This window comes from Dipteris shenzhenensis, chromosome 9 (genome assembly GCF_047967505.1).
Source record: "Dipteris shenzhenensis isolate YYH24624 ecotype China chromosome 9, Dip_SZ_1.0, whole genome shotgun sequence".
Taxonomy (NCBI): domain Eukaryota; kingdom Viridiplantae; phylum Streptophyta; class Polypodiopsida; order Gleicheniales; family Dipteridaceae; genus Dipteris; species Dipteris shenzhenensis.
Window position 1 is genome coordinate 35,701,630 of NC_141604.1, and position 18,928 is coordinate 35,720,557.

The window sequence follows — 18,928 nt, forward strand, 5'->3', positions numbered from 1 at the left end:
CATATATTTCTGCATGCGGCAAAAGATGTGAGTGCCTCGTGCTGAGGACTTACCTGCTGAATAACTGCATGATCATAGGTGAACTCCTGCTTAGTATCTGTATCTGTGGTAAAGGATGGAGTCGGATCCATGCATGAGGGTGATGGCTGTACATCACTAGAATCAGCCTGTGCTGATGTAGATGGGACTGCCTCGTACTGAGGACTTACCATCAAATATGCCTCGTGCTGAGGGCTTACTGTGGAATGTGTCTCATGCTGATGGATTACCAAGAAGTGTGCCTCATGCTGAGGGCTTACCGAGGAATGTGCATGATCAAAAACTGCGGGCTGATCCATGCTAACATCTAAGGCATCTGCAACTGCATCTGATCTGTCAAGGCCAATGAGGCTAGAGTCTGCATCATAGATTGGTACATACCCTGTGGCAATGAATGGTCGAAGTAGGTTCTCTTTCCACTGACGGATCTCGTCCGGAGTCATGACTGGTGTATCATCAACGAAGTGATGTGGATAACTCCATGCTGGAGGCGGTCTGGTGCTCTGTGTAAGAGGCTTACCCGTGTACCGGCAAGAGTGTCTACCCATGAGAACACTGTAAAGGAGCTGCCACTAGGGGGCTTATGCTAAACTGTCAGAACCAAGTCATGTGAGAACTGATGTGTGTGCCAAGGATCAAGCCTGTAGTAAAGTGATGACAACTATGTGTCGGGAGTAGCCAAGAGGCTATACAAGGCTGATGTATATGTACAAAAACCAATGCCAAAAAATAGTCAACAAATGTGACTGTACATGGGTGGCATGTGTGCGTGCAAAGGTGCAACAATCCTGAATCCGAGGAGGAAGATCACTCTGCCAAGTGTCACACTGAGTGATGAAGTGCCAAATGCCAAGAGGACTGAACTGGTGTCAGATGTCTGAAAGTGAATACCGATGATAGATCCGATGGGACTGACGCCGGTGGAAACTAATCGGGTAATGTGGCAATGGCTGACTTGGCTTGGTGGAGTTGGATCTCCTCTATGGTGGTGCTAGTCTACAGCTAGACTACATGTCGAATCGCAAAATGCAGCAAATGAATTTTATCTTAATTCATTTTAAGTGCTGGGTGTGCTGCAAAGGATCAGGAGGTGGTTTCGATGAAGAGGAATCAATGATGCTAGCATGTGGAAATGTCGGATGGCAGATCTGAGGTGCTCAGCGCGTAGAGCATGATCTAGCGAGCATTTTTTCCTTTTACAGCTCTGTGAAATTCCCTCTGGATCAAAAGATACAACCCCCGGAAGGATAGGCCAAACTTTGATCCCAAGAAGGCCAAAAATGATGATGTGGCCTAGGGGGTGATGTGGCAGACTGGTGATCACATGCTGAATACAACTGTGCCTATGAAGAGGCTACTATGCCTGTCTGGAAATCTGTGTGCTGAGGTGGTACATGGGTGACTGTGCTGCTGAGGTGTCCCATGCTGATGTGGTAGGCTGACATGTCACTGCTGACTGGAGAGCGAACTACAGATGATGTGGCATGTGCCACGTGTCAAGATGGCATGGAAGCTATGACTAATTTGACCACTGTTCAAACCCAGGGTCACAGTGACCTAATCCAGGTTGAACCTTACATGCCACATGGAATTTTGTCAAACCTTAGGTCTAAGGTTTGTGGCGATTTTTGACGCGGCAACGATGACGACGGGATGCGGTGAACGGAGGAGGCAGCTGTGTGGAGATCTCGTTAGGAGAGGTTGTGCATGAGGTCGCTGGGCGGCTAGCGTGGAGAACTGTGTGAAGCGTAGGGCTATTGGTCAGTGAAGCTGAGGCTGGCCAAGATCGTTGGCGTAGTGTAGAGCAGCTTTGCCCGAGTGGTCGAAGGAGTTGTGGCGATGGTGCTGGAGTTGCCGTGAGCAGTCCGTTGTGGGAGGAGTCTTTGTTGCGAAGTCTTGGCCACCGGGTCGTCCCTCTGTGGTCTTTCGGGCTGCAAAAGCTCGTTGAAGGAGCGCTGCTTGCTCCGTAGCCTTGCTTGCTTGGCTCGAAGCTAGCTCGTGAGGACTCGTTGAGAGGCGTTGGAGGAGCGCTGCTGGCTATGATGGAGCAGTCTGTCGTCGAGAAGCCCATCTTCTACAGAGTTGGCGTGGAGAAGTGGTTGTCGTAGAGAGTAGAGGTGCAGTAGAGTTGAGGCCATCGAAGCCTTGAAGCATGCGTTGCTTGTTGCTTGGGGATGCTCGACTCGGAGTCGAGGCTTACAGGCATCCAGGCTGTTGGAAGAAGGCAGTGAAAGCGTTGAAGGCGCACTCACTGGTTTGAGGAGGAGGCTCATAGACGTAGTGAGCGGTGGAGGAGACCATCATTGTTGGAGCGGCCCGTAGGTGGAGCCTGCTATGAGTTGCTCGCTATCACCTGTGAGGCTTAGTCGACCATAGAGACTATCCTTTGGAGTAGACCGGGGCTCGTTGGAGGTTAAAGGCCGTAGTGGCGTTTAGAGTAGCCTGTGAGCAGGAGGATGGAGAGTCGTTGGGGCTGTGGAGCTGAGCTGTTGAAGGATAGAAGTAGAGCTTGAAAAGCTCACTGTGAGCTGAGTTTAAGAGGCTGTAATCTGTGAGCTGATGTACTCATACGAGACACAGGAGCAATTCTTCACCCACAACCACCGGGCTTCTCTTCACAAAGAGCCTTACACAACGTGAAAACTCAGAAATCTGATTACAAAACCCTTCGAATCCCTCAAAGAACAGCAGAGATTCAAATGGTCATAACTTGAGTTCCATAAAGCGGAATGGAGAGCTTCTTGAACCAGAACAAAGGTGAGAAGCTACTCTACAAGAAGGGCTAGAAAAGACAATGAAGCTGCCTCACGAAGAGGGCTTGTGCCTTGACGGAGCAAGGGCTTGCATGCCTTGATGAAGCAAGGGCTTGACTCTCTCTCGACGGAAATCTCAATGGAAGATGCCTCACGCAAGGAGGGCTTGACACTCATGAAGGGAGTGGAGCACCATTGGCTCTGATACCATGATAACGGAAATGAGATAGAGGGAGAGAGAGAGAGGAATGCACACAATATAGCTACCTGTACACTAAGTGTATTGACAATGAACATGAAGATATACATGTGAACCCCTTAGGGTTAGGGTTAGGGTTTGCCCCTATGCCCTATGTGGATAGTGCAATTTAGACTATCTTTAACAGTCTGTACAAGTTCATGAGCTGCATGAGCCATATGGCAAGAAGGTGATCAACAAGCATTATCTCAAGCCCTTCTTTGTGCGTGATGGTCCCAGGCATGGAAATGCTGTGCATTATCTGCCTGGGGGGAGGGAACTGTTATGGATAAATTTGACCAAACTAAAAGGCATAAATATGTGTGTGTGCTTGTATGTGTGACAATAGTATAATAAAATATGGTGTGCATAAGGCCCAGGGTTGAGGTGACAGGGCATGACCATGTGCCACCCTTCCATGTAAGAGGACCCATAAGGTGTGTTGTACATAATCCATGGTAGTAATAATATAAAATGATAAGGTGGCATGGGTCCTCCATGTACCACCCCTCCACCTAGGCAGTCCCACGCTTGCATTTAGTGAGATATGGCCCAAGGACCATGGGAGAAGTAATATAAAATAAGTGGAGATGGATATTATATTGGATTATTCCCTCCATGTAGAATAGGCCCATGTGGGGGGGGGAGGTGTAGAAAGTTCAAGAATGCAAGTTAAATAATGGGAAAGTAGGATGAGGTGGCAAGATTCCTTGTGCCAACCCTCCACTTGTCCTCCTAGATGTTTGAGCGTATTATAAAATTGGAAAGAGACCAAGGGAGTATCTTAGACTTGGAATATGGGGGTTGATGTATGTGGAAAAATGAGACAAAGGGTTGTCTCACACAATTGAGAGTCAATTGAGAGTGCGTAACTGCCTAGCCTACATGGGATACTCTTCCACACACACCATGCATGTGGGAGGATGCATTTATTGGGAGAGACCCCCTCTCTTTGCTATAAAAGGAGGGGGCTATTCATTGATGGAACATGCTCATTCTTGTAAAGCCACCTAGCTAGTACTTTGATTTCTTCCCCCCATCCTTCCTTTCAAATAAAGCATGACCCTCCTCCCTTGATGTCTCCATCTCTACATTCCTAGTCCCATTATGTACATGCTTCTCTTTCCCCTCTCTCTCTCCCCTTGTGCCATAGTCTCTCTCTTCATTCCCACCCCTCTTAATCCCTTTTCCCCACCCATGTTAACGCTTCTCCCCTCACGTTCCATTTTCCTATATGGCCCTCGAGCGTCGCCATGCCTAACGTCTAGCCTCTTGTCTCAAATTCGTTTCTAGTTAATAACACTTGCATCCTTGTGGCACTAATCCTTCTTCCATTCACAATCCACGCAGCACTACCTCCATTCACAATCCACGCAGCACTACCTCCTTTGCCTGCATCAATCAAGCCAAATTTTCTTGCGCCTCATTGAGTATTTCATGCAATCCTTTAGTTGCATCCACCGGCACCCACATTCGCAGCGGCAACTGTATTTATTCGACCCGATCAGTAAATTGAGCCTTCCATATTTTCATGCAGAATCGAAGGCACGGGTGGTCTTCTTCTGCATCATATTTGGCGTAATTTTCATCGAAGGCAATCGTCCTAAGTTACAATCCTATTTGCAGGTGAAAGATGCTGGCGATATGTTCGACGATCTGAAAGACAAGGATATTATTGATAGTGAGTCGCTTTGCGAACTTTCCACTCCACCCTTCATGCTGAAAGCCTTCTGTACTGACTTTGCGAGAAGATACCATAACAAGAGAACTGGACTATCTACAGAATGTCTTGAATCGCGACATCAGGGAGATTCTTCAATATCCTATATGTTTGACAATGAGTCTGGAGCAACGCATCAAGCCCAGGTTTGCTGTGATAACAGAATTGGAGAAAAGGGTTCTGTTCACGCATCTCCAAAATCCGTTTAAGGGAAGTTTATCAGAGGCTTAACAGTTTGACGAATTTGGAAGTTTCGCAGTTTCTGCGAGTGTGCGAGACGCTCTCTATGGAATTCGTGAGGTGGATCCATCTCATAGAGTGAGGCCTGGATTTAAATTTGTTCGAGCCATCTCAATCTCCAGAGAAAGTTATGTTCCTAGATTATGAGCTCATGGAGATAAGGAAGCACTTAGATCACCAAGGGACTCGGTATCTAGCGAGAAACATATGAGTCTTCCGAAAATGTTGACGGTTCTGTGTTAACGAAGTGATTGCGCTCTCTTACGGCGATCCCGAAATATATTGCGGTGATACGTGAGCCATTTTTGTTCACAATTTGAAGTGAGATGTGGTGCCCAATTTACTGGTTCTTTGTACTCTGTGCCTTCTTAGTTTGTGGTTGCAAAATTGGCTACCTTTAAACAAGTGCAATTCATTTTTGCTCCTCCCGTCCTGCAGCTTTTTATGTTGAAGTCAAGGTGTCTTCTTTGTTTTTCCTCATGCATTTTGTTCAATGATATCAACTATCTCGTCCTTGTTGCTTTCTATCGAGATTTCAGGATGCTTTCTTTGTCTTCTCTCTTGCATATTGTTCAGTGATACCCACAAAATTAAATGCTTGGAAGCTGCTTGTGAGTTCCCCAAAAGGAATCAAACATACTTCACACCAAAATTACGTATCAATGCTATTTGTTTGTAGAAAGCCACCGGATCAAGTTCCTTGCCCTTTATGTTCGAAGTAATGGCCGATGAATTGGCAGAATCTGAAGACGGTACAGTAGTTAGTGATTCCTTCTCAGGTTGTGTCGCAAATGCTTTAGCTCCCTCTCGACGTACGACTTCATCCTCTCGTTCTATCTCCGTGAATGTAGAGTCCAAGTAGGAAGTTTTGAGATCCATATGGATCTCCGCGTCCGTGAATTGTGTTGCTTGCCATCCCCAGGGGGTATCCCTCCATTATTATCTTCGCGTGTCGTTGAACGCTTCTGCTGCTTTCAAACGTAGTATATCGATGGGCTTCGCCTGGGGTATCTTCTATTTTCTACTGCTGTAACGCCCTTCCTCTTTGTTGCTAACCTCATCTTCAACTATAAAAGAGTCGCTCTCGGACCACCCACTCCACGCACTTGTCTCTGCATATTACGCATTTTGCAAACTCGTTCGGATCCTGCCATGGGTAGCTACGATGATGCGCATCCACGATCTGATGACTCGATGGATATGAGCAGTGGCGAATTCGAGAAGGGTAACTATGTCTGGCGTCTTTCATTTTTGTTCCTTTTTTCTTCCTTCGTATTCTGATTCCCCCACTGTTTCGTAATTCATTCTTTGAAACTCCACATGATACCTTTCTGTTGCTACACAGGAATGATGAGTATTGCGGAGCCCCGCCCCGGATGAGCAGGGGAACTCCACATAATACCTTTCTGTTGCTACACTGGAATGATGAGTATTGCGGAGCCCCGCCCCGGATGTGCAGGGGAAGCCACTTCGCGACGCCAAGGCTTGGGTACTAACGTAGCCGCTCTGTTGTTTGAACGTTCACATTAGGCGTTCGTCCACTTCCCTCTACACGATTTTCGTCCCCTGGCTCTTTTTGTTCACCAGCTTGCCACCCAAATGTTAATTTGACTTAGTCACCTCCTTTGTGTAGATAGAAGCCTCCTTTGCTTCTAGATGCAGTCCATGCTCGTTCTGCGAACCCAAATCTATCATTTGCTCCTCCAAACTCCCCTCACTCCTCGCTTGTATCAATTCGCCTCCCTTCCAAGCAGCAATCGCATTACGCACGGTAGCCTGTCCAACTCGTAACTACAATCACGTTTGCAGATCTCCATCCCCACTACCCTCGTGTTGTAGTTCTTCACCAGCGAATGTAGTAGATACGCTTCTAGTTCGGACGTCCTCCTACACCTTTACACTCAGATCCTCAAGAAAAGAAAACAAAAAATGGTGCGCATTTCTGTCCACAAAGTATACGTCAGTTGCGCTCTCACTCTTCGACCTCCCTGCCCTTCTGGCCAGTGCCAGGCTGCCGCGTGCCTTGCACTCTACATGTCTTCCCAAAATCCCACTCCATGAGTCATTTGTATGAGGCGAGCACCTCCCTCTCAGTACACAATTTGAAGTGCGTTGTGGCCTACAGTTTTGCCGCTCCTTGCCATTGAAATGAAAACAGAACAGAGCGCAACAGAGCAGAGCAAAAGGCAAATACTATACTCAGAAATCTGCAGGTGGTTTTGAGAAAGAGCCCTGGTCCCTGGAGCATTATGGCACGTCCACCAAACAGAGAATCTAGATCCTAAATCTCCGAGGATCCTTGAGCTTATCGACTCTACCTAACACCCAACACAGATGGAATGAATTCTGAACTACAATTCGGCTGTCTGTTGAACTCCTTTATTCAACACTTCCACCCAAGAGACAGCTCAAAAATATGTAAACTCCTAAACTTCTAAAACATGTGAACTCAAGCTTACCTAAACTTTGGCTATCTGTTGCACTACAACACTACAACACTTCCACCCAACAGACAGTCCTTATACAACACACCCATGAACTGAGTAAAAACCCAAAAGCTGATTTATTCAAGGCTTCCACCTAATGGACAGCCCATCCATCCACACAAGATGTGATGACAATTCCGTCCCAATGGTTTAGTGAAGATATCAGCAACCATTTGTTCGGTAGGGCAATATTGAAGTTTTATTCAGCCTTCAAGGACAGCCTGTCAAATGAAATGAAACCTGACTTCAATATGTTTAGTGCGCTTATGATAGGTACCATCTCCTGCCAGGCATATGGCTCCTTGATTGTCAACATGCAGTAAAATAACTTCTGCTATCATGGGACACATCTCATGAATGAACCTTTCGAGCCAAATGGCTTCTTTAGCAGCATGACTTAGTGCAATATATTCTGCCTCTGTGCTAGAGAGAGCCACACATTCTTGGCGCCTTGAAGACCAACTAACAGGTCCACCACTTAGCACATAAATATATCCTGAAGTAGACTTGCGAGAAATCGGGTCCCCTGCCCAATCTGCATCACAAAAACCTTGGAGAGAGACCTCTTGTTTGCTGTATACAATGTGTGTATTCAGAGTACCTTTGACATACCTCAGAACTCGCTTTAAGGCAACCACATGTGCCATGCATGGAAAAACTGCCATCCTTCTCAAATAGCAAACACTGAAGGCAAGATCTGGGCGAGTACTCAACATGGCATACATTAGCGCGCCCAATATGTGCTTATAAGGGAATGTATTGTCTGACAAAGCATTGTGAATGTCTTTTGGCAAACTTTCCATAGGTGTAGATACAGCTTTGCACTCTGAATATCCCAATTTGTCCAACAAATTAGTCAAATATTTCTCTTGATGAAGATGTACTTCACTTCTATCTGCAGACCACTCTATTTGAATACCCAAAAAAACTGTGCGTATTCCCCAAGTCCTTCATGCGAAAATTATGTTGAAGTGTCATTTTGGTATTTTCTAACAGACCAAGATCTGAACTGGCTATCAGTAAATCATCAACATACACAGCAACTACAATGACACTTTCAGCAGCACATTTGAAATAGACACTTGGGTCACTAGAACACCTGGTAAATCCTTCTTGCAAAAACAAACTGTCAATCTTTTTATACCAAGTACGAGAAGACTGTTTCAACCCATAAATTGCCTTTTTTAATTTGCAAACTAAATTCTCCTTACCCGTCACAACAAAGCCTTGAGGTTGCTGCATATATACGTCTTCATTCAACTCTCCATGTAAAAAGGCTATAGTGACATCCATATGATGAACAATCCAACCATGTGAAACTGCTAAAGCTAGTAGAATTCTGACAGATGTAAGTCGAGCAACTGGTGCATAGGTTTCAGAATAATCCACCCCTTCATGCTGGCTAAACCCCTTAGCAACAAGTCGTGCCTTGTATCGGACAATCTCACCTTTTTCTGCTGTTTTGAGCTTGAATATCCACTTGCATTGCACTACATTCTTGCCTGCAGGGAGTGGAACAAGAGCCCAAGTGTCATTTAGCTGAATAGAGCTCATCTCTTCTTGCATTGCAGTAGCCCATTTAGTAGCATGCTCAGATCTTAAGGCTTCATTGACAGTGAGAGGTTCAGCATCATCTACAAATAAGTCATGATCATGGTTGCCCAAATAATAGTCATTCAACCGTGTAGGCACTCTACGAGATCTAAAAGGTTGCATCAATTCATGAACGTTGGTGTCAAGATCCCTTTCATCAAAGCTATCTTCATTGGGCTGCTCATTAAGAGTAGGGCCTGCATAAGGAGGCAATGGCATCTCATGATCATCACGATCTAGACTATGATGCTGTAATGACTCATCAAGAATAGGCATTTGTAAGGCATTATCATTCACATCACCATCTGTACCAGTTTCAAGAGCATGGTGGCATGGGGTTTGCAAGAAACTCTGTGTAATCTCCATAAAAGGGAATGCCATCATTACTTGTATTGTCCATTGTACCAGGCATTTCGTCTTCTATAAACTTTGCATTATGACTACGTACAATCTTCTTTGTTTCAGGGCAATACAACCGATATGACTTAGAGGAGTATTAGTACCCTACCATGATGCACTGGACACACTTCGAATCAAGCTTATGCCTCCTTTCATCCGGTATATGAACCAAGGCTCGGCATCCAAAAGTTCAAAAATGAGACACATTTGATTTACAACCAGTCCATCTTTCTTCAGGCGTACTACCTGGACATGCACTTGTTGGAAGACAATTTATGATTGTTGTAGTAGTGGATGGAGCTTCTGCCCAAAACTCAGTGCCAAGATTAGCCATAAAGCATAGAACGTATCATATCAGCAATCGTTCTATTTTTCCTTTTTGCTTTGAATGCTTAAAAATTTTTAAATGTTTCACTTTTCTTTATAAGAAAAAACACAAAAAGCTTTCGAGAGAAATCATCAATAAAGGTAAGTAAATACCGTACACCTCCCATACTAGGAGTCACCATAAAATATCTGAGTGTACTAATTGAAGACGCCTATTACTACGTCGTGTTGAAGGGAGAAACGGATTCCTAGTTTGCTTTCCTTGATGGCAAGGCACATATTTATGTTGCTGGCTGAATGAGCATGCTTCCATTCCTTCAACAAGTTGATCACGCTGAAGTTGCATCAGTTTCCCAACACTAGCATGACCCATCCTCTTGTGCCACAGAAGGCCGAGCGTCTCTCTGCGACATGAATCAACAGAAAACATAGCAATGGCTGCATCTTCAGTAACCAATTCGTATAGCTTTCCATGGCGTACAGCTTTGGCAATGATGTCTCCATCTGCATGCCAAATAGTGCTCTTTGCTTCAGCTCACCTCTACGCAAGATGCTTCACAACGCCTAGGCTTCTCCAATGCTTCACTGATGGGGCACAGGCACACCTTTGCCTCTCTCTCCCCAAACACTCGTCTCACCAGCGATGCAGTATCTAAGCCTCCCCACAAAATTTGCCTCAGCGATAAGACACAGAGCCAAATCACTCCGTTCTGATACCATGAAATGAAAACAGAACAGAGCGCAACAGAGCAGAGCAAAAGGCAAATACTATACTCAGAAATCTGCAAGGGTGGTTCTGAGAAAGAGCCCTGGTCCCTTTATACAACTTGGAGCATTATGGCACCTCCACCAAACAGAGAATCTAGATCCTAAATCTCCGAGGATCCTTGAGCTTATCGACTCTACCTAACACCCAACACAGATGGAATGAATTCTCAACTACAATTCGGCTGTCTGTTGAACTCCTTTATTCAACAGCCATAAACCTGGGTCTGTTTGTTCAATTTGGACCATGCGAGCTTTGGCAACCCACTTGGAGGCTCAATATTCTCCGTGCTCCCTAAACCATTTCCCTTTGCAGACATGGCGCAGAATTCTGACAACAACCACCAACCCAAATCTATTTCAGAGGGAAAGCAGAAGGGCATAGAGAATTTAGGGGCAAGGCATGCAGCAAATAATGAAGGTCACACCATTATGAGATTTTCTTTTGCCCATTTGCAAGCGTAGCTCCCCCTTTTGCTTTTGCTAATGTGCCACCGAACGAATTACCCTTTTACAGTGGTGGTCAACGAAACCATCCGTGCACTCGCAAGCCAAGGGCTCGTTTCAATATCAGGTGGTTGTTTGCTGAAAACCACAGCTCCAGGCCCATCCCTGACCGTCGACACCCTCATTGTTTTTACAGGAGCCAAAGAATTTGCCAAACGTCAGCCTTTTGAAACATGCGAGCATTAAGAAAATCAGTAGGAAAACACTGAAAACAGCGTTTCACGTGGCCACAGAACAGGCCTACGCCGAAGGTGAACGTCCTTTGTGCGCACTCAATATTTGTTTGGCATGCTCGTGTGTAGTTAGCTAAGTGTTTCTAGTTTTTCCATTCAGTCAAGAAAGAAGTGCGCAGGCGAGGTTGTCTCCTGAAGATACGTTGCAGCATAGAGCTAGACATTGAGCCCCTCTTCGAGGAAGACGATACAGTTTTTGAGACCACCACCAGGTACGCTAGCTCCACATTGGAAACCTAAAGCATTTTATTCCCACACAATCTGACTTAATTTTTATTGTCCTAATCGCAAACCATGCAACAACCAAGTGTGTCTTTTTCGTTTTTAAACATGCTAGTAATGAAACACTTTCTGTGTGTGAGATACCTTGTGAAACAAAATGTATTAAATATGAAGTATTCCCACGAAATAAATTGCCCATCTTTACATGAAATCTATAATACGTTCAAGCCTTCAAGTTGCGCTCGACGAGATAATTTGCAACAACACATTTGCGCTACATTCACACAATATCACCCAAGCTCATGTGGCCATCAGACACAAAGTTGTAATTGCCCCACCCACACGCAGCTTCACATTTTTTGACACCAACATACTTTGCACTTTTTCCAACAAGCTCCTCAAATTTACACAAGGTCAACAAAGTAAGGAAGACCCTAACATAGGAACTTCAATCAATGCAAAAGATGAAGCCCACCAGCTTTGCCAAATCGTCCCCATAGAGTTAGCCCTGCCGAACTTGAGCACCCTCCCGACTCTACTTATTACTTCCCTTTCAGAGTATGTGCCTTACCGCTTCGCCTTTGAGGGGAAGGTGTTGTCAAAGTATGGGACATCCAAAGCACGTGATGTGTCACACCCAATCTTCATGCGTGTGGATATGACATGTGCAGAATGCCGCACTGTGCCTGAAGGCACTCTTTGCATATCCCTACAAGAGACTTTTATGCGACAAGTATCTCAATTAGGCTATGGTAAAAAGGTGAGGTGCAGCTTACACATTTCATAGTCTAAGAGAAACACCATGCTAACAAGAAAAATGGTTGTCTTTTAGGTCCCTGGAGTGTTGCACTTTGTCGGATTCAACGGCCCACTGGTCGAATTCCAATGCAAAGCTTGCGGTGGCCCACGTGTTAGTAGAGACCTGGCACGAACTTTCTGTTATTCATGTGACTGCATCCAAACAATCTTGCGCATTCCATCCTTGAAAGGATGTGTCATTGACCGCTACGGGTTGCACATTGCCATACAAATCCGCGAGAGCCATGTGGAGGTGTTGAAGCTAAACTATCCTTTCACAGAGTTCCACAGTTGTAGTGTGGTGGCCACTAGGAACATGTTGTTTGACAAGTTTACTATGAACAGCATGGGCTTTATGACAGACTTCACTTTTGGTGCTTGACCAAAAATGCCATGTTTAAGAAGTTGTAAATAATTTAATGTTCCTTATGTTGCACTTCAAGTTTGTCTTTTTCGAGCACCTATCAAGGTGGACTCTGGCTTCACTCTTGCAAAGGAAAACTCACTTGTAGATCTCGCCCTGCAGCTTGAAATTCTCATTGTACATGCCGACACAAATAAAAGCAGAACTTTGCAGATGGTGCTGCTCTTCTTTTCACTCCTGCGTAGGCTTTATAATGATTGGTCATTGTTTGTTGTTGGCAACCACATTCCCTACAAACCAAATAAATAAAAGAAGGATGGTCTGACTGCGCACAAGCCATGGATATGGAACCATCTCTTACGCATCACAATGTGCAACTCGATGATGACTTTGCTACTTAAAACCCTAGCAACAATAGCATTATTCTTTGCATGCACGCCTTACTGCCAACCTGTAGTTTTGCGAGATGTTGCAATCCATTCTTGAAAGAACCAACTACCATGCTATTGCATCTCAAAAGCAGAGTACTAATGACGCCTATGCATTGAACAAAAAATTCCAGCAAACAAGCGCATTCGAAAAGTTGGCAATGCCACACTCCACACCAGTATATCAGATCACAACAAGCAGTCTACCTATGCCTCTCGCTACCGCTAACATGTGCCATAAGAGAGTTCATCTACATAAACACAAGTGCATCAAAAGAACGAATGCTCCTCTTGAAGAGAAGAGCATAGGTCGAGAGACTAGAGCCTGATAGCATAGAGGTATTCTTTGACAATATCATCAACAAGTACATCAAACAGTCAGATTCCTTGAAAGGTCTGTGTCTCGCAAGGTTCGCAAGCGAGTATGATACAAAGAAAGGGAAAGAATGACACAGAAAGAGGTGCAGGATAATACACTTCAACAACTCCAGCAAAAGCACAAAATCGGAGGACCACTATAGAGAGAGATGCCTTCTTTTCATACCTTTCCAAAAGCAAGAGCACACATTGGATACCATACACCCAACATGGTATGGCATGCATGTTGCATGCCTTGAAACAATCAAGGGAAACGAGACTTTATTTAACAAAATGGAGACATTGCAAGACATTTGTGATGTAGGTAGCGACAGCAGCAACACCACATCATCGGACGCATTTGGCACGATTCCTGATGGAGACAATTTTGACCTCAACTAGGACATGCGCATCCCCGATGCCATCAAGCATCAAAGCCATGCACAGCACCATCAAATAAAATTGGTACCAAATAAGGCATTCTATGAAATGCACCAACACACAAACACTAGGCAATGCGCCTTTGTCGACGACATCAGTGTTAAAGAAAAGACTGAGACCGTCCGAGAGCTTTCAAATATTCTTATCAAGGAGCGCAGACTTAGGGGAAACATTCACTAGAATGTTTCTAGTGCAAGCACTAGTACATCTTTACTCACACAGAGAGACATTAGACGCTGACTTGTCAGAGCACTTTTGCTAGCATACGCACGGAAAGTAGCTAGAGGCATAGGAGGGAGCACAATACACGTAGCCCTACACCTTCAACTACTAATGAATATGTACACACCCCTATCATCTGAGAAGCTCACACACTGTCATCATTGTACAAAAACGTTGAGCTGCTTCTCATCGACGAAGTTTCAATGATGGAAAGAAACACTTTCAAGGCTGTAGACATGTGCATGCGAGAGATAAAGCACAAGCACGACTTGCCGTTCGGAGGGGTGGACATGCTATTTTGTGGGGACTTTTGCCAAGCAAGCCCAATCAAGGATTCTTGGGTGTTCTCTTAGCTACAAAGCAAGACATTGCTGCTGCTCGGGTCATGCTAGAAAATAGAAGTACAGTACTACACGCTAGAAGAACTAATGTGACAAAACGAGGGGAACAGGGAGTCATAAAAATTGACAACAAAATCATGCAAATGACAACACACCACCTTTTTTGGAAAAAAAATTAAAAAAGGACCTTTTTCCAAACTATGGAGACAAAATACACAATTTTATGTCAAACATCTTTTTAAAATAGCTACTTTTATGGAAAAAGCATTACTTACATCTTACTCTAAAACCTAAAAACGTCCAATATTATGAATAATTGGTAAAAGTGTTCTAACCTATATTTTGGAAAACATGACAAATTACAAAGGAGAAGTAACTATTCTATTCAACTGGGAAAGTCCTTGGACCTTTTTCTTTTAGATTTTAATTTTTTGTGCTTAATTGTCTAAAAAATTTTAAGTCAAAACCATACACAAGAATTTCTTTAGCTTGCAATTTAAACATTTCTACACATTGATGAATTTCACTTTTCTTTTACTTTTATCTTTTTAAAGCATCTTTGAATCAAGTTTCCATTGAGCACCTCTATTAAAAGAGTTTTGTACAAATTACTTCCATACAAGTAACAACATTGCCCTCAACTATAAGCTTTGTACCAATATATGTTTCCAAACTCCATGTTGTATGTAATGTGCTATCCATAAACCTATAGGAATGCATTGTCACATTAAAATTTTTATACAGTGTTAATCGAATGCTTGAATTTAAGAATATGTCAATATTAACATAGGTAGTTATATGGAGTTCATGGCCATAGAAGTGGTTTGTTGAATGTAAAGATGTTTTTAGAATTAAATATTAGCTAAAAACGTTTATCATCTTACATTATTTGGATCAAATAGTATATTTTCGATGTAAATAGTCACAATTTTAAGTTTATGAATTTACTTTATTTTAATCCAAGCCGTTGTGATGTGAACTTGGATTTTGGAATCCAAAATTGCATGAGGGATTGATCTTTTCGTCGACGGAGTGAAATTTTTATCCAAAAAAAGGGGAAAAAAAAGCGTTCCAAATGTGTGAAATCGCACTCTCATCCAATGAAACTTTCAGCGCCGAAATCTCTCGCCGATGAAAAATGAATTGTTATAAAATTCCACCGACGAAAAATTTTTCGTCCGTCAAAAAATTACCGTCATCAAAATCAGGATTCCAAAATCCAAGTGGACTATGGAATCCCAAATTCCACCGACAGGAAAAAAGTTTCCGTCGGACTAACATTTCCATCGACAGATTGAAATTTTCGTTAATCCGTCGACGAAAATCTCAGTGCGTCGGCGGAAACTTTTCTCCCATCAATGGAATTTGGGATTCGAGAATCCACTTGGATTTAGGAATCTCGAATTTGATGATGGAAAAAATTTCCGTTGATGGAAACTTTCTGACGGATGGAAAATTTTCCATCGGTGGAATTTTTCGACGATTCTTTTTTCATTGGTGAGAGATTTTGGCGCTGAAAGTTTCATTGGATGACAGTGCAATTTCACACATTTGGAATGCTTCTTTTTCCCCCTTTTTTTGGACGAAAATTTCACTCCATCGACGAAAATATCAATCCCTCATGCAATTTGGGATTCCAGAATCCAAGTTCACATCATTATTTTTTAGCAACAATTGTTGTTGTCTGCATGACTTAGTATTTATTTTTTATAAACTAGAAGTTATATTTTTTTAATGGCTTTGATTGAATAAATTAAAAACTTACTACCATCTAAATTATGATCATTAGGTCAAAATTGAACCATTTGGTCCAAATGAAAATAGATTGTATTACTTTCTTCTCTAAACTTTGACCATTTAGATAGTTTAGTTACTATCTAATTCTAGAGACATTTTAAGTTTCAATTAATCTTTTCCAAGAGCATGGACTTCATACAATTATTTATCTTAACATAAAAAATATGCTCTAATTCAAATATTGGAATGAACTACAATGATTGAGATGAAAATTTTAAATTCATTGTAGAAAATAAAGCATATTTTGGTAATTATAAGTAGAGGATGTATTATACATTTCATAGTCATGCATGAATTACTAGTAGCTCTTAAAATATTGGATCTTATCATTGACTTGGTTTTAATATTTTTTTGTTTGACATGAAAAAAAAAAATCGTACCTTTAAACTAGCAATACGTGTATTTTAAAAAAAAGTTCAAAAGTATAGTTAATTTGCAAATTTTATGAAATTAGTTCTCTTTAATGTAACCAAAATATTGTAAATTTGATTAAAATTTAGGAGTAGTAAAAAATTCTAGATAACGTGTTGCAAACGACAACTCATGACTCATTGTTGGAGATGTTCCTTGAAATCCGTGTTGGGACTCAAACGGATGCCGAGCTCCAAGCATTTAACGATGAATATGTCCGACCTATTCCAAACAAGCATGAAACACTGCATCTACTTTACACAAACGCTACCAAGGACGAGCACAACAACATCATCTTTCAAAATTAAGAAATGGAACCGCATGTTCTTATGGTGGTCGACGACAGGCACAAAACATGTAGCAAGAGTGTGAAAATTCCACAGGATTTGAGAAAAATAGCCGAGATTAACAAGGAGATGGTTAAAAAAATACATGGTTGTAGAAATATGTTTTGGAAACATACATCGACATCGACGATGGAGTATTCAAAGGTTCAAATTTGACATGCAAGTCATTGATAGCATGGATAGAACTTTTAGATGGAAAAGCAAGGGCCAAGGCACATTCGATGGTCAAACACAATACATATGAGCAAACGCCTCAAACATGGACACATATCCTGCAAATTACAAAAGAGTTCAAAATAGGGAACAACCATCTAAATAGCGCAAGAAGGAAACAATTCCCATTGCAGGCAATAGCTACAAGGATAGTTCACCATTCCCAAGGGATGACAATGAATAGCCTAGCGTTCGACCCATCAAGCATAAGAACACACGGCCTGGTTTACACGGCTTTGTCAAGAGTAAGGGATCCAAAAGAACATGTACGTACCTATATCTCCAATCATGCCAGAAAACATGAAAGTGGACCCCAGGCTCCTACAAGAAATTGGGCGTTTACAGACATAATGCAAATGGTAGGTTGAGGGCACAAGCCTCTCTAAGAAATCAATGGCAAAGAGCTACTTTGTGAGCCTTAACACAAGATCGTTTGCTAGCCATAAAGAAGACATCGTTCAATGCCCATACCTGAAAAATGCAACAATATTATGCTTGCAAGAAACATGCGCAATGTCGGAGATAGAAATGTCATTGGAAAACATGAAAATCATTAGAACAAATCAAGGCTGCAGGCTCGCAACGTACTTTGATGACAGCTTGGAGCTCATGCACACAGAAACAATTTCCAAAGACGGCACAAAATGCCGACTGACAATTTTGAAAGGGGGTGAAGAAAAAAATATGGAAATAATGAATGTTCATAAGTCACTGCATGCATCACACACAAAACTTATAGAAGTATTGGAAAAAAAGCATATAAAAATAGCGAGTTCGATCCAAACATTCACTGTAGGAGACTTCAACATTAACTACAACAACAACACTAGCAGCGAAAAACAACTGCTCCAATTTATGGCAACAAAAAACATGGAACAACTAATACATTCGCCTACAACAATCCATGGTTCTACAATAGACAACCAATGGGCAACGACATTGGCAAGAAACAAAGACAGAGGAACTAAATATATATACTAAAGTGACCATTTACTTACATCAACAACATTGGAATAAAAGTTTGGATCCGCAAATGTAAGGTAGGCCATATGAACACTGTTCAGCCTTGTTTTATACATTTCTTTTTATTTTAAGGTGATTGATCCAAGTATGCTCCTTGTAAGAGGCTTTCAATGCATGCATTTAGTAACTTCCTCTTCTTTGGCCTACCCTCTCCTCTCTCTCTTTCTTCTTCTTCGCCTCTCTCTCTCTCTCTCTCTCTCTCTTCTTCTTCTTCTTCTCTCTCCCCTCTCCCCTTTATATTCTCCTTCTTCTCTCTCCTTTCTCTTCTCCTTCTTCTCCCTCTCTCTCTCTCTCTCTCCCTCTCTCTCTCTCTCTCTCTCTCTCTCTCTCTCTCTCTCTCTCTCTCTCTCTCTCCAGGCCACATGAATGAAATTCATCTTGTTTTACATTTGGATAGGCCTTATCAATGACAAAATTCATTCATTTCTTTCACTTGTTGATTAGATGCTGATTAAGTGGAAGCTGATTGGGTGGAAGCTCAAATCACCATGAATGAAGCTCCTGCCCTTCGACACCCCCTGGAATCACTATTCATCTCTGATGCTCTTGTTCCAAAAATCCCGTGCCCGAGTGACTGGTCATTCCATTGGTACTTTAATTTGAGCTGAAGCCTGGTGATGACTGTTCCATGTGGATCAACTCTTACCGCACAGCCACATGCATG